Source organism: Oryx dammah, unplaced genomic scaffold (genome assembly GCF_014754425.2).
Source record: "Oryx dammah isolate SB20612 unplaced genomic scaffold, SCBI_Odam_1.1 HiC_scaffold_2, whole genome shotgun sequence".
Taxonomy (NCBI): Eukaryota; Metazoa; Chordata; class Mammalia; order Artiodactyla; family Bovidae; genus Oryx; species Oryx dammah.
Window position 1 is genome coordinate 83,232,355 of NW_024070186.1, and position 21,966 is coordinate 83,254,320.

Here is a 21,966-nt window from a genome sequence, read left to right on the forward strand (position 1 = left end):
AGTGGCTAAACAAGTACTTTGTTCTTGTTGTTTAGTCGCTAAGTCATGTCAAACTCTTGTGACCCCATGACTGGTAGCCCACTAGGCTCTGTTCATGGGATTTCCCAGGCGAGGATACTGGAGTGAGTTCCATTTACTTCTCCAGAGGATCTTCCCAACCTAGGGATCAACCCCATATCTCCTGTGTTGGCAGGTAGATTCTTCACAGCTGTGCCACCTGGGAAGCCTAAAACAGTACATATCAAATACCAAAGTACCTAGGTATTCAATAAAGACAAGAGAAGGCAGAGGTCATTGTGAGCCAAGGAGATGAAGGAAGGGGAGAAATAAGCTGGTATGTGTTAGACGTCTGCTGTAGCCCAGCTTTTTACATACATCTTGTTCAATCCCCTCTAACTGATGCTATCACAGCACAGCCTCCAACTTCATCCTCCAACATCATCCTTTCGGTATGCTCCAGAAAACATCCAACTTCCAGGATCGGTGTCTCTGGGCCTGAGGGTTTTTTGCAGAATGGAGCTGTCCACTTGAGTTGGGACATTTGTTCTCTCTGGGAAATTAACCCCCTCTGGGGAACAGCCTTCAGCCAATAGACTGAGAGGAGTCAGTGTTTAAATACCCCAACTCCCTTGCCCCTCAGGGAGAATAATTTTCAGGGCATCTGTTTTATACTTTCCAAGACTGTCTCTGTTGGGATCAAGCTGCAGCTGTCCCCAGTGGTATCTGACTTGACAGCGAACCACTAACTGATTGCCTTCCCTTCCCCATCCACTGCCCACACTTCTTGCCTACATTCCCTCTGCCTCCCAAATATACCATTAGCACTCACATCCTCATCTCAGGATCTGCTTCCGGCCAAACCCAAACCATAATAGCCTCAAATTTCCTGTGAAAATGGTGAAAACTCTCTCCTTTCAATTAATGGGAAAACTAAGACTGACGGAGATTAAGGAACCACTCTAGGGTTACACAGCTTGTATGTGGTAGAGCTCAGGACTGAACCCACATCCTTCTGACTCTAGGTCCACACCTGTCCTGTTGGCCTACTGCAAGAAGAGGTTAACCATGGGGACACAGCCCACCCTTACTCCCATACTTAAACCTCACTCAGGAAACTGGTAACTTCCCCTCAAATCAAGGCTGAAAAAGAGGCTTCTGCCATGTAAGGACAAGAATGATGGTAATAGGGGAGAAAAATCGCCACCTTGAAATCCTGTACTCTACACGTGAAGGCAGGTACAAGGCAAGAAAAGGCAAGATACCCTTTCTGCATGTGAAGATGGTGAGAAAATGTTTCCACGTTGTTTCTCAGGATCCACGGAAAATGACTTGTGCAGCCACACTTCAAATTTCTGCAAATCTTTTGTATGAAGGCAGTATGCAGGGCTGTGTTGGAATAACTGGAGTGGACAGTTAATGACAACCAAACCTGCACTGGCAAGCATGAAACCTTTACTGTGGCTCAGGGACCTGTCTGTGAACCCAGGTGAAGTTCTGGCTCAGTTAAGAGGTAATGTGATCCAAGTTTCAAGCAAAATGGAATTGTCATGGTCAGAAGCAGATCGATAGGGCAAATCACATGAAATCAAAAAGCCATCAAAAGCCATCTGCAAAGTTTCTTCTATTTATGTCTAGTGTTCTAGTCACCTATTGCTGCATATCAAACCACCCAAAAATCTGGTAGGTTACAACAACCACTTTATTATTATTTCATAGCTTTTGTGGATCAGGAATTCAGGCTGGGCACCAACTCTGGTTGCTTGGAGGTACTCAGCTGGCAGATGAGCTGGTCTGAAGGGTCTGAGATAGCTTCACACACTTGGCAGGCTCATGGGTGGACATGGCTGCAGGGCTGGGCTCAGCAGGGCCTGCTGATCAGAGAACTAAGTCTCCAGTGAACAAGGTGGAAGCTACATGGTTTTTGATGACCTAGAGTAAGAGGAACAAAATATGACTTCTGCCATACTACTTATCAAAGCAGTCACAAGCATACTTAGATTTGAGGGGAGAGGACTTGGGCCCATTCCCTCAATGGCTGAGTGTTTAAAAGTACAACATCCAGCTTGGGTTAGAAGCCAAGAAGGGGAGTCAGCGCCTGCAGGCTTTCTCTAAATCTGAGATTGTAGCTGCAGCTGCTTTGCCAGGGGTTTTGTGACCTTGGGCGGGGAAGAAACCAGGAAATGAGGGATCTGGCAAGGCTAAAATCCCTGCTTGCCTGACAGTGCTCCCTGCTTCTGTTTTGCATGGCTGGCACACAGCACTGCAGTCATGACTAAAGGGCTGAGTGAAGGCTCTCACCTGCTCAAGATGCTGGGCCCTGAGAGCTGAGAAAAAGGGAGGAGGCCAGAGCGGAAGGGTTTGGCTGATTTGAGCAATGCGCAAAGTGAGCAAGGATCGAAAGCCTGAGAGAGAGTGCCTGTTGTTGCTCATCACACAGAAGATCTGCAGCAAAAGGAAAAAAAAAAAAAGATCTCCAGCTGACCTTAGGCTCAATGGGACACTCTCACCTCCCAAAGTGTCTGCATCTCCCAAGGCAAGGCCACCCTTGCCTGGGCCACCCAATTCTGATGTTACTGTCCAATCCTGGAGAAAAGTCCAAGTAACAATTTCTTACACATCTGTGGATGGGTGCCTAGCGCAGGTGTGTCCTCAGAGGAGGCCACCAAAAAAGTACACACATCAATTTTATGTTGGTGTTCTTTCTTTTGTCATTTACTCCATTTGAATTAGAGACCTAGAAATAGATTGCAGTGGGAGGTTGGTCATGAAAGGAAGGGAAAGAAAGGCATCTATTGTTGCCAAAAACAACTTCCTGGCGTTGAACTGTGGCCCAGCCTAGCATCTGGGAGTAGAACGGTCCAATCCCATAGGGATCCGCTCAGCCATGATCTCTTTACTCAAAGTGAATTTGAAATGTTTGATATGGTCCCAGTTGAACTAATTATTTCCCTCCATATTTGCACAGATTTAATCAAATGATGGATGGATAGACTTATATGTCCTAGGCACTTTCATGTATACGAATCCATCAGTCCTTACAAAAACTCCAAGACATACATGCACTCATCCTTATTTTACCACAGAAGAAACTCAGAGTGAACCAAATGAACACCCAGATTTGTCTTTTTCCCAAGCCCCTTTCTATTTTCGCTCTGGCTCGGGGGTGACTCTGCATCACCAGTCACTCCATCCCATGGGCTAGAACATGGGGAAGCAATGTGGACCCCTCTCTCTCCCATGTCTGTCAGTAGAAAGGCCCCAACTGGTCTCCATCCTCGGTGTTTTTTCATGAACACTGCTCTTACTCTCTGATAAGGAACTCATTCTTGCATCCTTCATCCTTTGTCACTCGGGCTATTGTGCCAGCCACCTGGCCAGTCTGTCTGTCTCAACTCCCCTGTTCTCCGTCCATTCTCTATACTATAACCAGAAAGCTGAAACACAGATCTGATCATTTAAGCCTTTGCCCATAAATTTTCAATCTTTCCCCACAACCTACAGAATAAATGACTAATCCTTGAGCCTGATGTTCAAGGCTATCTATGATCTCCTCCTGATCAACATGTCCCATCTCATATACCACTATCTCCTTTCACTGGTATTTTGCAAACCAGAATCAATAAAACCCTGACCATTTTCTAGGAGAAGAGTGGAGTTCTATATAATATATTGAAATTTTCTGTCTTTATTTCAGTGGTAATCGTAAGAGGAAAGTGTGTGTGTGTGTGTTTGTGCTCAGTTGTGTCCAGCTCTTTGGACCCTATGGACTGTAGCCTGCCAGGCTCCTCTGTCCATGGAATTCTCCAGGCAAGAATACTGGAGTGTGTTGCCATTTCCTCCTCCAGGGCATCTTCCAGCCCGGGGATGGAACCCACGTCTCCTACATTTGCAGGTGGATGCTTCCTCATGGGTCTTCATGTTGTTTTCTAAGTTGCAGCAATTCATCAGATTATGAAATCCAAGCTAGCCAGATCCCTGCTTGGTCTCCTTGGCTCATGTTGCCCCTTGGGTTTAGAAGGCTTCCCACATCTTCCACTTCCACACTCAGTTCCTACCCACCACCACTCCCCAGCTTCATCATGCTTCTCAGTAGGGGTAGCTCCAGGTAGAGCTTCAGGTGTTAAGATCTCCAACCTGGAGTGGACGTTGTAGGTCATTCAGTCTATTGGGCTCATTTTACAGTCAGGAAAATGTAGGCCCAGAGAAGAGAAGTAACAAACTAGGCCTAGAACCCAGGCCTCCTGACACTGTATATGGAGCTCTTTTCACATTTTGCAACTTACTGATCACCTTCCTTAAAGTTTTATTGTCCATCTTTGGACTGGATCACTGGCATGGTGGCATGCAGAGTAAATTCTCAGTTTCCCTAACATCAGGACAGACAAAGCCATAAAACCACAGTAATTACCTGACACGTTCACATGTCTAAGGGACTACAATGGAGTATCCCATGGGAGTTGAAAGCGAGAGGAGCATTTCACATTTCTGTACTTTGGACAATGTAGGCTACTCTAATGAATGCCAGGCGGATTTACTCTTGAGAAGTCCAAAATTCTATGCTGATTTATTGAATCTACTATAATGTCCCCAAATCAATTTTTAAACATTTTTGCAAACCAGAACATGATACAGAGGCAACATCGCAGTTAGTTCAGTGCTTTAGAGTTAGTAAATATTCACTAAATGTGAGTTGGATGAATGGATGTGTCACAGACTGGGAAGCCAGGACACCTGAGGGACAGTCTCATTCTTCTGCTCCCTGGCCACAAGGTCTTGGGAAAACCACTTGTTACTCATGAAGCCTTAGTCTGTTCATGCAAAATGAGGCATTTGGATCAACTCAGTGTCTCTGAGCTACATTCCTTACAGTTATAAAATTATATAATTTCATAAAAATGCCAAATTTATTCATACTGTTGGTGTCAATGGAAAGTAAAAATAGAATGAGTGTTTATTAACTGTTCTTGTTTTATGTTTCATTGTTAATTATATACATCACTTTACATTATTTCAGACTATTATGTATTCTAGTTATTGCAATTAACTTTTGAGGAAAATATTATTGTAACAATAATAGTGTTTTTAGCATAAATAAAAACTGACTTGGAGAAGCTGCTTTATTAACACACCAAGATGTCATCTTCTAGGCTTGATTGGATTACAACTGCTTTAAGACATTGGGAAATAGGCAGTATAAAACTGATCCCTGAGAGAGAGGATCAATGAGATGAGCCTTAAAATGCCTCTGGATTTATGCTTGGAGGCAATTCCCATCTGGAAATTATGAGCACAGTCTGCAAGCTTCGATAAGCAGAGGAGACAGAAGCCAGAGACTGGGGAAGCTGAAGAGGCTAGGAGTTGAGGATTACAATTTCACAAAAGAGGGGCGATACACAGGAAAAGAACACCATAAGTCTGCTGAGATAGCCTCTTGAGTCTGTTGAGAATTATTAGTGTATGTATAAGGTGAAACTTTACAAAATGAGGCAAAAGAAATGACCAGAGAGTAGTAAGCTGAACAACCCAGAGTTCTCACAAGGTGGAAATGGATGTGTACCACCAAAATGGAGAATTCTTGATGATCTCCTGGGCAATTGATGGAGAGCCCGGGGGAGTCATACTTGAGCAGAGATCCTGAACTATTCCTGGAGTGAAGGTTACTCTGGACCCTGAATAGCAAAGCTCAAAGACAGGACTCAAATGGATCAAACTATTTCATGAGTAAATTAACTTCCAGCCAAAACAAAGTCTAGCACTCTTTAAAAGAAGGCAGCAAAGTCCAAATACTTAACAGTATAACTCCACAATGTCTACCATCTAATAAAAAATTACTAGACTTATAAAGAAGCAAGAATATGTTCACCCATAAACAAGGGAAAAATCAGTCCATAAAAACAGACCCATAAATGACAGAGATGATATACAAGTGTTTAAGAAACCGGACAAGATCCAACAAAGAGTCAGTAGAGAGCCCAAAATCAAACCCAGGTCTCCTGATACTTTCTCATAGTGCTCCATTACCTATGATCACCAGTCTCTCTGCCTCTGTGGCAATTGATAAGCTTTTGCCATGACAATCCCAATGCAATTTTCCCATATTTTTGATTTTCATTTTGGTCAGAACCTCACAAAAACTGGCAGAGGTAAATACAGATCTGAAGTCTATGAAGGACAGTCTCTGATCAGGGACTAGCATCTTCATTGACAAAATTTAACAACACTGGAACAGAATTCCTCCTCCTCCCTTACTATGGCACTTACATGGGAATTCCCCAAGGCCTTTCCAATCTCTGGCCAGAGGAGCTCTGCACCAGGGGCTGTGGTTTAAGGGAACTTAAGAATCAGCATGTGAGCACTGGGAATACACACCAGGAAGCCAGGCCTCAACTTCAGCCCCGGGTTGGTGAAAATTTAAGCAAGAGGTAAAGGGGGAAAGAGAACATATCACAGGCTGCTGTCAGCCTGCAGAAAGGTGTAAGGTAAACCTCCTCCTTCCCAGTGCTGGGGGTATATTCATGTGTGTGCTGCCTACAAGTTTGTGAGAAGATAGTTCAAGGAGCACAAACACAGGTTCACCTCCCAGGCTGGGGGTGCAGTTTTCCTCCCTGCAATTTACTACACAAGTTGTTACCAAAGCAAATATCAAAGCCCTGCAATTTGCTAATTACAGGCGGGATCCTGGGCTTGTGGGCCCAATTAACCACTTGTTCCTCATTTTCTGTGTGTGACCCGCCGACTGCACCCACAATTACCCACTTGTCTTTTAACTGCCCTGAGAGCCGACTGACTCACCTCCAACTCACTCCCATTATCACCTCCAGATGGCCTTTGGTATCATTTTGCTTTCCAGGTTCCCCCTACTCTCCTATTATCTCTCTATCACAGGCCAGTGTCTTGTCTCTCTGGTTGGGGCTCCTACCTGTAGCAAGATTTCCTGGTCTTATTCCTTGCCTAGACTTGAAGGCTGGAAGGCAGGAAGCAGCTTCTGTTGGTCTGGGCATCTTGCCTAGCTCCTCCAAGGAAGTTCAGGAGGCTGTGGCCACATTCGGCCTCTGCCCCCAGACACAGAAGGAGTAAAGAAAATTACAGCTTCTCTGGATCTGGATCACTGCCCAATTTCCTGCCCCACTCTCCAGCAATGCCCCACTGGCTCACTACCTCAGCCAGACCAGGGCTGGGTCCAGGGAGCCTCACCACCAGTCTTGGGGAAGGAGATCCTAGTAGCTGTTAGCAGTAGCTCTCCAAGGAAACACAAGCTGGAGAAAGAGAAAACCCTCTTGTGACCTTCTGCTTCATTAGACAGGCCACCTGGCAAGCAACAAATTTCCAGCCAATTTTTTGATGCTTTACTGTATCAGTGGTTCTTAACCTCTTTTGTGCCATAGACACTTTTGAAAATCTGATGAAAAATTCTGGACTTTCCAGAAAGAAATGCTCATATTCAGTTATCTATTTAATCATTCAATAAATACTTAAAGCGCACATATAGGCCAAGTACTATTGCAGAGACCAAAGAAACATTAGTGGACAAAAATAGACAAAAATTTCTACTCTCATGGAGCTTACATTCTAGTAAATAAGCACACATACAATTTGCTAGAAATTAGGTGCTACGGAAAAGGAAAAATTCAAGCAGAGTAAGAGAGAGATTGGTGAGGATGCAGCTATATTTTTAAATAATGTGTGCTAGGTTGTCCATATTGAAAAGTGAAATGTTGGCATATAATTGAAGAATGTGAGAGGTTTCACCATGTGGGTATCTGGAGAAAGAGCATAGAAACCAAAGGGAACAGCCTCAAGGCAAAGGAAATGTGAGAAGAATAGTGTGGCTGGATGGAGAGAAAGAGAGGCAAGCAGCCTTGGTGGGAAAAGTTAGAGAAGCAGGGGAGTTGGGAGGACATATTAATATATTATGTAGGACCTGTGCGCTGCTAAGATTTTGATTTTCACTCTGAGTTAAATCAGAAGCCATTAATGGGATTTGAGCAAAGGGGTTAAGAGGATCCGGCTAAGACTCTACAATGTCAGTGACCATCGTAGGCAGCAGAGGATCCAAGTGCAGATAATGGTTGCTTGTGGGTCAGTGGCAGCAGTGGAGACCACAGGAAGACTGAGTCAAGAGGATTTCCTGAATAGCTGTGATGTGTGCAGAAAAGATGTGTATATACAAGTTCACCAATTCAGTTTACCAGTCTCCTAAACCCTATTCAATTCACGGATGCAGATAAAGGGCCATTTGCACAATGAGAAAGGCAAGTGGGGAGCTCAAGGGGAAAGTGGGACTCCAGTGGAGACGGAGAGCCTTAACTGTACCTAAAAGTTTCTTTTTTGAGTTTTTTTCTTAACTGAAGTATAGGTGCTTTATAATATTGTGTTAGTTTTAGGTGTACATAAAGTGACTTGGTTATACATATATATGTATATATATTCCTTTTAAAAATTCTTTTTCATCATAGCTGATTACAAGATTTTTAATGTAGTTCTCTGTGCTATACAGTAGTTTTTGTTGTTTATCTCTTTTGTTTATCTGTTTATCTGTTTTGTTGTTTATCTAAATCTTTGTTGTTTATTTATTTTATATATGCTAGTGTACGTCTGTTAACCTCATACTCTCAATTTATCCCTCCCCTACCCCTTTCCCTTCGGTAACTATAAGTTTGTTTTCTATGTCTGTGAGTTTGTTTCTGTTCTGTAAATAAGTTCATTTGTACTATTTTTCAGATTTCACATAAAAGTGATATCATACGATATTTATCTTTCTCCATCAGTATGATAATCTCTGGATCCACCCATCTTGCTGAAAATAGCAATAATTCATTCTTTTTATGGCTGAGTAATAGTCCATTGTGTATGTGTGTGTGTATATATATATACACACACATCTCTTCTTTTTCAATTCACCTGTCAGTGACATTTCAGTTGCTTCCAAGTCTAAAAGTTTTATTAAAGAAATAAGATATTTAAGGTAAATATAGTAAAATATTAGTATCTGGTAACCTGCATGGTAGATATATGCCTGCCTATTATAGTATTTTCTATATATTTAAAATCATTCATAATTTCTAGAAGAACTGCCCATCTCAGGGTTTTACAGAAAGGCTTCCACTTGCTTCAGCAATGCACTGAGGAGGAATCAACTCAGTCAGTTCTGCTCATAATTCTGGCCATGGCACCTGGCTGAGTATACTTTACCTCTTCGATTTTTGCTCCTTCCCTTCCTTCCAGCAGCTCAGAGTCAGAGATGAGATAAGTCAAGCTGCTACTGCTGCTGCTAAGTCGCTTCAGTCATGTCCGACTCTGTGCGACCCCAAAGATGGCAGCCCACCAGGCTCCGCCGTCCCTGGGATTCTCCAAGAACACTGGAGTGGGTTGCCATTTCCTTCTCCAATGCATGAAAGTGAAAAGTGAAAGTGAAGGTGCTCAGTCATGTCCGACTCTTCGTGTCCCCATGGATTGCAGCCTACCAGGCTCTTCCGCTCATGGGATTTTCCAGGCAAAAGTACTGGAGTGGGGTGCCATTGCCTTCTCCGAGATAAGTCAAGAACTAACACAAAACTCAAGGGCTTCCCTGATGGCTCAGTGGTAAAGAATCTGCTTGCCAAGCAGGAGACGAGAGTTCGATCCCTGGGTTGGGAAGATCCCCTGGAGAAGGAAATGGCAATCCACTCCAGTATTCTTGCCTGGAGAATCCCATGGACAGGGGGCTACAGTCCAGAGGGTCACAAGTTGTCGGACATGACACAGCGACTAAACAAGAACAACACAAAAACCACACTTTATCGAATAGCGTGTAGAAGAGGAAGCAGAGGGTAATGGCACTGGGGAAGCCTGGGGAAGGCCTCCTAAGGCAGACTCTTAGCAGGATTCAGAAGAACAATGGGCAGACTGGGTCTCACAGAGAGGTGGGAGCCTGCCCAGCTAGAGGCAGCTTTAAGAAGCCAGGCACAGTGAGGGGGCAAGCAGAGGCCCCAGACACCTACTCTGCTCTGGCCAATTTGAGGAAAGTAAGCTGATTTCTTCCTCTACCAACTTAAAGCAAAAAGACCAGATGGGAGGAGCTTTCAGAGCCCTGCGGTCGCCCCAATGTGGCCAAGAGGGCCCAGGGGTGGAAAAGCTTGGATCCAGGACAAAAGCAAGCTCAAACATGCAGATAAGGGTGACTTCAGGCCTCAGGGATTAAGGCTCTGGAGCTGGGTGGAGTCTCCTTGTTGACCTGGTGGGGGAGACCTCCTCAGGGAGCAGGAGACGGGGGAGGCTCCCCTGGTGGCTGGGCGTCACCCACCTCAGGCCATGGCCCTCAGACAGCACATTCCTGACAATCTGCAGACCTATCACAGAGCCTGTGGGGAGGTCCTCTGCTGCCCACATTTTGCAAAAACTTGCCGTGTCACAAGCCCTGATGAGGAGCCAAGAGAACGATTTCCCAGGCCACGGCTTTAACAAGACCATGCTTCCTAATGACTAGTTTTCTTCTCATTAAATAAAAAAGAAGGGGAGAGAAACCAGTGATTACTCCTCCTTATAGTCCCACCTTCCATTTATGTGCGTCTCTCTTCAGAGGAGCTCAAAATGCTTTGTGTATTATTGTCTATTTTTTCCCTCGTAATGTCCTTGAGATTCCTCCGGGTGGTTATTATACCATTTTACAGCTGGGAAAGGGGATGTGGCTGAGGTAACGCAGTGTCCCGCACCCTCACCAGCTACGGTCAGTATTTTGAAGCTCTTACAGGAAACCCCCTCATATGTGAAAATAAAGTCGTCGCCTAGGAAATAAACTAGGCTAAAGCAACATATAAACTGCCCACTTTACAACAGTAATTAACACTATTTAATTCTCACAACAATCCTATAAAACAGATAGCAATACACCCATTCTACATATGAGAACAATGAGATTCAGAGAGGCAAAGTAAGCTGACTAGAGTTGCCTAATAATAATAGATCTAATAGTAGTAAAAGCAGAAGCTAATTATTAAGCAACTTACCATGTGCCAGGCATCTTACCTTTATTAACTCATTTAAATTCTTAACAACAGTCCTCTAACGTGATTATTAGTATTAGGACCATTTTGCTGACAACAAAACCAAAGCAAGCAAAGTTAAGTAACTTGCCAAAGGTCACACAGCCAGTAAGTGTAAAGGATCCCACAAAAGGTATCATGTCCCACCACAGTTTACCCATCTAAAGGAACACTACTCTGAGGGTTGGCCTGGTAACACCCAGGTACAGCCCCACAGCTGCTCTGTGCCCTAATCACTGTCCTTGTAAAGGTGGGTAGCAGTGGCACCTTCTGCACTCCTGCTGTGAGCCAGGACCCTCACTCTGGTACCCGGAGTGGGAGCCATATGGGTAGGTGCATGCATACATACTTTCACAGGTATAAAATGGCACCATAGAAGCCATTACCATAAACAGGTAATAGAACCTGTGAGTGAGGATTAGTCTAGACAGACATTCAGACCAGCGGGAAGTGAACTTCCTGAAGTTTGTGTGTGTGTGAGGAAAGTGAAGCTTCTAGCTCTTCCATACTGCAGAGAAATGAGCCTCCCAACCATTCCAGAACTTTGGCTTTTTCACTGCCCTCTTCCCCCAAAGCGTCATCCTCTAACGACTCATCCCACCCTTTACTCCTGCATACCATAAAGGGGATGTCCTCTGTCCTTGGGATTTTCCAAGCAAGAATACTGGAGTGAGTTGCCATATCGTCCTCCAGGGGATCTTCCCAACCCAGGGATCGAACCTGCATCTCCTGCTTGACCACTAAGCCACCTGGGAAGCCTTACGTCATGCTCACACCCCTCCTTTTTTCAGACTAATACTTGTAGCCGCTTGACTACAATCCTCAGCTCTTGTCACTGCCTGTCCTATGACTTTCCTATAAGTCGAATTGCCAGGGAACCCTTCCAGGGAATGACAGGGTGAGTATTAACAAACCATCAACATGTCCAAAGCAGGACAGACACAATTCCTGATGAATGTTGTATACAAGCCCCCCACCACCACCACTGCACTTGGGCCCCAGCTCCTTCCGATTAATTCAGGACATTTCAGAAGATCCTGACTTTGTCACTTATTTCCCAACTTCCCAGAGCTTGTTTCTCCACCTTGCTGAGATACGGTGTGCTAGGAGAGGAATTCAAGAACACAGGATCTTTCATCCGGTGAGCACAGCAGTTACAAGCACAGACTGCCTAAGTTTTAATCCCAGCTCTACCATTTACTAGCTGTGTGATCCTTAGCAAGTTACAGAACCTCTCTGTGCCTCTTCTGTTGGCTGTAAATCAGTGATAATAATTCCTACTTTTGGATTGTTGTGAGGACTAAGTGAATTATTGCATTAAAATGGTTAGCAGAGAGGAAGCACTCAGTAAATGTTAACTACTACGATGGAGCCTCTTTCAGAGTCTTTCCCTCAAAGAACGGGAAAGTTGTCAGTTTCAACTTTGCACACCAGCACTTCAGGCAGGTAGAGGCACTTTTAAAGTGACAACTTGAATCAGTTTGAGGGAGGGAAAGATTTTATTAGAAAGATATTCGAAAGATTTCTTCTTGTAAGGGTTTAAATCTTCTTAGCCCCTGTTGCCCACACAGTATCGGCAGAAAAGAAAGGAAAAAAAGAAGGAAAAATCAAGTCCTGAGGCGCATCCCAGGGAGGATGGAGAACCAGACTCGCTCGGGTCTCCAGGAAGATCCCACGGCCGGCTTCGCCCCCGCCCCCACTCCGCCAGACACTCGAGGCTCCACCGCAGATGCTCAGACCCTTCAGAAACGTAACACCAAGGAGGGGAAGGCTAGCGAGTTCCCAGAGCCTCTCAGGCACGCGGTCTCTCTCCCCACCGGCAGCGCCTTAAATACCAGAGGACTTGCCAAAGATGGAACTGTTTTGTTGGGAGCTCGGGTTTCTCCCGCCGCGAGGCTGAGCCGGTGGCGCAGCTGCTCAGAGGTCACGCCCGAGACACGTCCGCACAAGCCCGCCCGGGGGCTGGGGACGCGGGGGCGGCCAGCTTCTCCGGGGACCTGCCGCGTCTCTGTTCCCATCTTCGTTTCACAAACACACAACCCGCGGAGGTTGCTTTCCTCTCCCAATTGGAATACTCTTTTTGCAAAACAAAAAGGATGCAGAACAAAACAAAAAGACCCCAAGGGAAAAGAAACGTTTCTTTAAAAATGCTAATCGTGAGCTTTTTTTTGTTTTGTTTTTCTTAATTGTTTTGGAATTCAGCTTGTGTGGGATCTGGAGCTCTTTTTCAAGAAATGGCGGAAAGAAAAAAAGTCTAAATTTGGTATAGGAAACCTGAAGCCATTTAACCTTGAGAAGTTAGTCTTCATTTTCTGTTACTTAAAATATTTGCGTTTGTATGCTTACAGCCCTATGCATACGATAAAAATAGAAGGCACTGATCAGTTAACCACCTGTGTTTTCCTTGCATGGCATATTTTCCACTGTAAACAAGAAAACACAGATTGGAAATCCATTCATTCCTTCCTAAGAAGTGCTTCAGTTGGGGTTTATTTGTGTTTTCAATCAACAGAAACCAAAAACAACCTTTGCAAGATTATTTCATGCAAAGAAACTCTAACATATCTTTTTATCCCCTCTGCAGCTATTTCTACATAAAGTCCAAGATTTTTTAAATGCAGTTAATAATTATAATTACTATTTAATTTACTGAGCACATACTACATGTTTGACTTATTTGTGATAATGCTGGGAAGGAGTTCCTCTTAATTCCTGTTTTACAAGTGAGAAAACTTCAGAGAGGATGTGTGCATTTAGTTGCTCGGTCATGTCTGATTCTTTGTGACCCCATGGACTGTAGCCCGCTAGCCTCATCTGTCCGTGGAATTCTCCAGGCGTAGGTAGGCTTTCCTTTGTCCAGGGATCTTCCAGAACCAGGGATCAAATCTGGATCAAATCTAGCTAATAAATGATGCAGTCTTTATGTTCATGCCAGTCAGGTCTGAGAGCAGCAAAGCTGTGCTCTTTTCACCACCATAAACCATTTCCTAAATGGATACACAGGAACACAAAGGTGTATCTGATCTTTTAATTTCCAATATAACTTTTAGGGGCAGAGGCATACAGTGAAAGGCACTGGTTTCTAGAGTTTGTGCTGCCTATGTTATCTTGTGTGTGTGTATTTTAACCTTGTTTAACCTTAATTGGAGGATAATTGCTTTATAATGTTATGTTGGTTTCTGTCATACAATGACATGAATCGGCCATAAATATACATATGCCCTCTCCCTCTTGAACCTACCTCTGATCCCTTCACTCCATCTCACTCTTCTAGGTTGTCACAGAGTACCTGGTTGAGCTCGCTGCCTATATTGTCATTCAACCTTAATAAGCTTCTCTGCCTTAGTGCCCCCTCTCTACAATGAGAAATTCTCTCTAAAGTCCTATCTAGCTCTAACATCGGAAGATCTATCCTAAATTAAAAGATCAGACTCTGTTATTGAACATGGCATAAATTAATCACTGTGTTCCTGATTCCCAGATTCCTTTTATCTAACTCTGTGGTTCTCAACACTGGCTGCACATTAGAATCTTCTGGAAGAGCTTTTAAAAATACAGATGCTCCAGCCACACCCCCAGAGATTCTGATTTAATTGGTCTGATGTGTGGACCAGGCCTGGGTATATTTCAAAAGCTCCCCAGGTGAATGTGTAGCCAGGATTGAATATTGATCTAACCTAGTGAACTGCTCCAATTTCACCCACCCCAGTTGTGCTTTTATAAATGTAGTTGCTGTAACTGGAATTCCTTTTTATAAAATCTAATAACACTAGTGCTACCGAAGTCTATCTCAAAACAGATGTGAGTGTTTTACTTTATTTGTGTAATTTGCTTAAATAAGTTAAGGCATATCACCAAAACTTCAAAATGCTATAAAAGTGTGTGTGTGTGTGTGTGTGTGTTGTTGAGATAATAGAAGATTCTTTCTTTAGGAGTAGAGACAGAAATTACAATAACCAGAAGGTTCTAGGTTAATCTGAGCCAATAATTGATTGACCAGGTGGAAAAATCACACAAAATATTTATTTAACCCAAGGGTAATACCCATTCTTTGGAAACAGCCTATTTTAGACCTGGTCTAAGAGACAGGGCTGAGCTGGAGAGAGTAGAAGTATGGAAGTCTGGATAATAGGTCAACTTGGAGCCATTTTTATCCCAGAATGCCCCAGGCTATTTTATGTACTATTAGTCTCCAATTTGGTATCTATTAGAGGGGTGCAAATTTTCCAAAGCTCTCCATCTAAAAGTAACCCAATGACAAGCACCCAGGGAAGTCCAAACATTCTTAAAAATCAAAAAAGATTTACTTTTTTTTTATGGAAGAATTTAACCATTTCTTGATATATGGAAAAAAATCTAGAGTTTGTTTCATAAGAAAAGCCTGTTATAGTTTCACTGTTCATTTAATTTAGACTCTTCTCTTGTTACTTTGTATGAAACTACAAAGCCCAGCACTCCACCACCACATATCTCTCTCTCTCACACACACACACACACACATACACACACACATACACATAATGGAAACATAGTTTTGTCATTCAACCTCTGGCGACATAGTTCAAGTGACTTAAATACTAGTAGGTGGTATTAATCAATACTGTAGTAAGAGAAGTGATGTCTCTAAACATCTTTGGTGGGACTGACATTAAAACAGGAAGATTGGGTGGTTCTGTGGACTTTTAGCCTTTACCTGTTACTTGTAAACAATCTCAACCAAACGAAAAGGAAACAAGATTCTACTAAATGTAAAAATGCGTGAAATCGCCTTGTTAAACTGCTGAGCTTCCCCTTGGCAAAAGAAAGATTAACATTTCTTTATAGGGAATGGTTTTCAACTTGCCTTCCAGCTGCAGTATTTACATGCTAGTCAAGTTCTTCTGGATCAGTTAATCATCGCATGAATAAATATGCAGCCCAAGATCATGTTCTTAAAAAAAGTTATAATCCAAAGAATGGACAAGGCTTGGGGGAGAGGGTCTTATCCTAATCATTGGAAGGTGAAAAGCCCAGAAAGATGCAGAAATATTCTCTAACGTGAATTTCCATGATAAACTCTGGGTCCAAAAAAGAAAATCCTTTTAGGACGAGAACAAGGCAGGAGTAAACTCATTAAAGCTTACTTACATGAGGAAACTATGGGAAAACATCTTGTCAACACAGATCCATTGTCCGGCATAGATCAAAGATGAGTCTATGCTTTTAAAAAGTTAAAATTTAAAAAAATCAGGTAGGAGAGAGGGACTTTGAAGTAACAGGGAAGTTGTCATTTCTTGTGTGAACTACAGAGATCAGATCAGAAACAGTGACCTTGAGAAAAGAAGCTAACAGTACAGCTTCAAAAGCAGGAAATGCTCTTTTAAATCTCTTTTACTTGTAATGATACATAGTCTGATAGAAGTAGCCTAATAAAAGTGTGTTTCATTTCTGTTTCATCCAATAAACATTTACTGATCACGTACTATGTACCAGGCACTACACTAAGCACAAAGATACCAAACGGTATCTTTGGTCTCATTTTGGTATCTTACTCAGTCTTCCTCAGGATGCCCAGACTTAGGTGCCATTGCTTATGGTGGAAATTCACATGAGGCATTAGGACAACCACAGTTTCAGAGCCAATAACTTGAGTCGTGAGCACCTCAAGGCTTGGGGTTCAAGAGAGTTGGGAGTAACTTGGACATGCCTCCTACTCTGATCATCAAGTCAATCCAACAAAAGATCCCTAAGAGCCCCCCTTGGACAAGAATTCACGGGAGGGGCAATGGAGCGGGGAGAGATGAACATCTTCCAGAGGTTCCCTATGTTTCCAGGAAAGAAGGAAAACAAGATGAGTTATTGTAATGAGAACTTGTACTGGGAAGTAAAAACTGCTTGCTAATCAGTTCTCCCCAAGAGGAACTAGATAGACTTTTGAAATGCTTTGGAAGAATAATGCTTTTAAAAGCTCAATAGGTTAAAACACTTGAATAACAAATTAGCTTTGCCAGCCAGTTACTGAGTGGCTTTCCTTTAGTACATTGGGCTGATGACAAAGTATATACTAACCGGTTAAATATCACAGACATTTAACCGTTTGCAGAGAAGTTTTAGGAGCCATTACTATAATTTTATGGGTTTTTTCAGGGAAAGCTAAGGACTGGTACATGTGAATTCAAATGCTGGTTAAAAGCCTAACTAACCACTTCTAGGCAAGAATTGGAGCCCAAAATATTACTGAGGGAAATGCTACAGCATTCCAGCTGTCCCCCAAGTCCTCCCCAACCATCCAACTCGGATGGCTGTGACTGTAGCTAAATTCTCACAGGCTCCTGGGCTGTATCTCTGGATCTCCCACCATAACCAGCACAGTCTGGAGTGGTTCTCTGCTTGGGGTTGGACTTCCCAGTTGGTCTGTGAGACCCAGACACTAGAGATCACACCTCTCCTGCTCACCTCCCTGTGCTCCTACCAGAGGGCCATCAGCTTGATGACCTGGAGACCTGGACCAAGTCCACTGTGACCACTGACTAGTAGTTAACCTTTTTGTCTGGACTATAGTGTCCCCATGTATAAAGTAAAGAGGATGGGTTATACACTCTTTGAGGCCTGTCTCTAATACTCTACGAGTAAATGATTTCCAGCAAATGCCAAATCTCTCTCTCTCCCTCTCTCTACACAGGCACATATACACAGAAATCCACATACCCTCCCACCTCACGTCTCCTTTCTTAAGAGTCAAACAAACAACATCAAACACACACCTGTCCAGACGCATGTTTCTAAGACTGGTATTTGACTGTAACAATGTCAACATGATAGTGAGCCCCAACTCCCACTGAGCATGAACAATTCTTTATCATTTCCACAACAGTTTCACATAGGATCTGACAGAATTCTACAGTAATCTGTCCCCTTGGGCCCATTTCACAGAATAGGGCTTGATGCCCTCACATCACTAGCTAATAAGTCATCTCCCCTCCCCAGGGGCTGCTGGCCCTCCCTAAGGGGCACCAGGCGCAGCTGCACACCCTTTCTCTCAGCACGAGTGGGAGGAAGGCAGGGAGGGAGCAGTTGAAGTCCAAAAAGATGAAAGAGCAAGTGGAAGAGATGGGAAAGATGGAGAGAGAGGATAGGAGGGCAGCCCCATTCCCGAGACTGGTGACGAGCCCTCCAGTCGCAGTCTGCCCTCTGCTCACACAGCCTCCCACCTCCTGGGATCTGGAAGCTGCGGACTGTTCTTCTGACCCTCAACCACATCCCTGCCCTCCCCTGCTCTCCTTCCCCTTCTTAGGCTGCCCTAAAAAGAATGTCCACTGCAATCTTTCTCCAGCTGTTTGATCTTTTTAAAAATTTCTCATTTGTTTGTGGCATATGCTCCAACCGAAAAATAGACCTTGGGCATTCAGGATGGGGAAGAGTATTAAATGGCAACAGCCAACCTCGTGCCAAGGGTGTGGGCAGCCCCTAGATATCTCTGATGACCAGATGTCCTGGATTTGCCTGGATGGTCCTAATTTAAAACATTCTAGCCTCTTGTCCCTGTAAGTGACTTCACACTTGTCAGACCATGTGTCCCTATTTAGGGTTTGGAAAATAAAGTTACCAGATGGATACCTGATATCCAAGTGTCAAAAAGGCCCAGTGTCAGCATCACGGGGATAGCAAGAGGACACACATTGGAGCCAGATGGATCTGGGGTCAACCGGCTCGGCCACTCATTGTCTGCATGGCTTTTAGCAGCTCTTCTTCTTTCTGAGCCTCAGTTTCTTCATCTAGAAAATAAACAGTTTTTCTATAAGTCAGTCCCATGGACTTTGCTTAGAAAAACCACTGCTCCACAGACACTTAATATCTCCCAGATGTTTCTGTCTGTACCGTCATTTTGTTTGGATTTTGGTTAAATCTGGTGTGTTACTATTTAAAGCATTAACTTTAATTGTATGGTTCGGAGTGCCATCTTAAACAGCAATGATGATAGCAACCAAAATGTCCAACAGATATCAAATGACCTTCCTTATTTCTGCCTGCTCACCCATTCCAAGTGCTTCTCAGTCCTCAGAACTCATTCAGATCCATTCTCCACTGTTCCCTAACAGCTCAACAGTCTCATGTAGGCTAATCTTGCCCTAGCCAGGTTGGGGAGATGGGAGGTGGAGGCGCCTCATCCAGAGTATTGCTGGAGTTCCAGCTGCTTTCACTTCTGCTCTCACCTTGCATTAATCCACTCATCACCAGTCCAGCACCTGGACTTTCCTTGGGCCCCTCTGACCGCTTGGAACCCAGGGGCCAAGGAAGAGGTGTCCACTGTGGAGCCAGCCAAGTGCCACTGTTAATCCTGGCATGCCACTAACTCACTGTTGGCCTTAAGTCTGGTCACTTGACCTTTCATAGCCTCAGCGACCTCATCTGAAGACTAGGGTTAGGTTTCCTATATCTGGTGCCTATGAGGAGCATTTTCAAAGCTTTATTGTTGCCCTATCATTGAATCAGTGTTTCCTCCTCCACTCCTATTTTCTTCAGCTCCTATTTTCAGGCACATGAAGCACAGACCAAGCATTTAAAAGAGCCTCCAAACACCCAGCATTCAAAACCTCCCATAATCTGGCCATGCCCCCAGATTCTTAAACCTATTTCTCACCCAGCACATGCTTCTGGTACCAGCTATGCCAGGTTCCTCATGGCCTGCTCACCCCTGCCACTGCCCTTCTGCCCAAGCTATTCCCTTCACCAGGCATGCCCTCTGCCCATCTAGCCAAGGAGGTCTCTTTCTAGACCGAGTTACACCTTTTCCCCACTTCTATGGACTGAAATGGACGTGCTCTCCCCTCAGATTCAAATGTTGACCCCTAACATCATCCCTCATGTGAACTATATTTGGAGATAAGGCCTTTAAGGAAGTAGTTAAGGTTAAATGAATTTATAAGGGTAGGGCCCTAATCCCATAGCATAAGTGTCCTTATAAAAAAAGATGCCTGAGAAAAACCTTTTTTCTTTTTTTTTAGCAGAAAAAGGTTTTTTATTGTGAGGCCAAGCAAGGAGAATAGGTGGCTCATGCTGTTGCCAAAATCTTGGCTCTCTGCATAGGAATGCCAAACAGAAATTCAGAGAGAGAGCTGTGGAGGAGAAGGAAACAGTGGTTTTATTACTTCGTCAGGCAATGTGGGGACACAATAGGCTAGAGCCTCAAGTACTGTGCCCCCGAGAAAAATCTTATAAGAAAAGACTCCCGCACTGTCTCCCCCCAACCCCGCCAATCTTACCTGGGCCATGTAAGGACACAGTGAGAAAGTCGCAATCTGTAAGCCAGGAAGAGAGCTCGTACCCAAACCCAAACTGGCCAGCAGGTTGATCTTGGACTCCCCAGCCTCCAGAGCTATGAGAAGCAAATGTGGCTAGCCTCCTAGTCTATGGCCTCCTGTTATGCAGCTCAAGTAGACGGACACACCCACCGTCACTGTTCTCTCCTTCCTCAGAACCTTGTGTCACTTGTCACCTACCCCTCACTTGATAGCACTAAATTAGTGACACTGTCCTGCTGACTGAATAATTTCCCCCACAGGTGCCCATGTTGCTCCCCCGATAAAGAGAAGCTTTCTGTAGGTAGGAACAAGAGGACTTAGCCGCAGGCCCAGCACAAAGCATGGCACACAGCAGGTGCTCGAGACATGCTTAGCAGGTTACAAGTCATGCCCTGATGGAGGAAGAAAAGTGGTCTCGAGAAGACAGGAGTCGTCTGTCCCACCATCTCAGGACACTTTTAGGAGCACACACTTAGACACGCCCAGACATTTATTTCCCTATGTCAAGTCTTGGCTCTGTAACCAGAGCTCCCAGAAGGACACTGAGAAGGGGAATATACAGAAAAGACAACACACACTGATATAACAAGGAGTTTCCCCAACCACCAGTCTAGCTAACAAACAGACAGATGTGCTATGTTGAAATAGTCACTGAAAATACTTGCCATTATTTGCATGTTTTATGCATATGCTAAGCATTCATGTAGTAACTATTTTAGCAATTTCACATATGCATATACATATGTATTTTTAATTGAGCATCTGCTATGTGCCAACCACTACACAAGTCACTTCAGACCCAAGAACGATTGAACTTACCTCCATTTTGTAGGCGAGGAAACTGAGACTTAAAGAGGTGAATTAAGTAACTTGCTCAGGTCACACATCTGGAAAGTGAAATAGTGAGCCCGTGATAGATTGCCCTGGGAATCATGTCATGTGTTATGTGTCACGTGTCAAAGCAGTCACGTGTTAGTTCAGCCAGCCAACACACAGAGCAGATACCGCTAAGCAGAACTTCCAAACTATTGTTTGTGAGGGATATAGAAAAGAGGGCAACATAGGTCCCGTCCGTAAGAAATTGTGGAAGACAGGAGAGAGCGTGGAGATCGTGAGCCGTAGGTGGCTGGAAGAACGGCCAGGAATCAAGTGTGTCAGGAGTCCAGGAGAGGGACCAGATGGACCCCGGCCTCAGACCCAGACCCTGAAGGGCGAGCAGAAGCCAGGTGCAGAGACAGGAAGAAGCTGGAGTGCTGGGATGCAGTGGGGGTTTCCCTAACCAGGCAGGGCCCAAAGCTTGCAGGTGGTGCAGCCACTAGGAAGACAGGGTGAAGTGACAGGAGGAGGCCTCTGGAGGCATTAAGGCTGACTTTGGGAAAGCAGCTGGGGTCCCAGTACACATGGTTTACTCCTATCCCTATGGGTCTCAATTCCATCTTCTCTATAATTTTTTAATTCATCCATTTATTTATTCATTTGACTGTGTCTGGTCTTAGTTGCAGCACATGGGATCTTTAATCTTCCTTGGCAGGCAGGATCTTTAGCTGCTGCATGCAGCTGTAGGTGTGGCATGTGGGATCTAGTTCCCTGATCAGGGAGGGAATCCAGGCCCACTGTACTGGGAACTCAAAATCTTAGCCACTGGATCACCAGGGAAGCCCCCC

At 44.2% G+C, this 21,966-nt stretch overlaps 1 long non-coding RNA gene across 1 annotated transcript; it reads right to left on the reverse strand.

Moving 5' to 3' along the window:
- Positions 1–1,681: 1,681 nt before the first annotated feature.
- Positions 1,682–20,406, reverse strand: LOC120883521. The gene is made up of 4 exons (XR_005725803.1): positions 20,264–20,406; positions 18,618–18,775; positions 2,299–2,442; positions 1,682–1,929 (listed from the first exon to the last, which is right to left on the reverse strand). It is a non-coding gene; the product is annotated as an uncharacterized LOC120883521 (long non-coding RNA).
- Between the last annotated feature and the right edge of the window lie 1,560 nt (positions 20,407–21,966).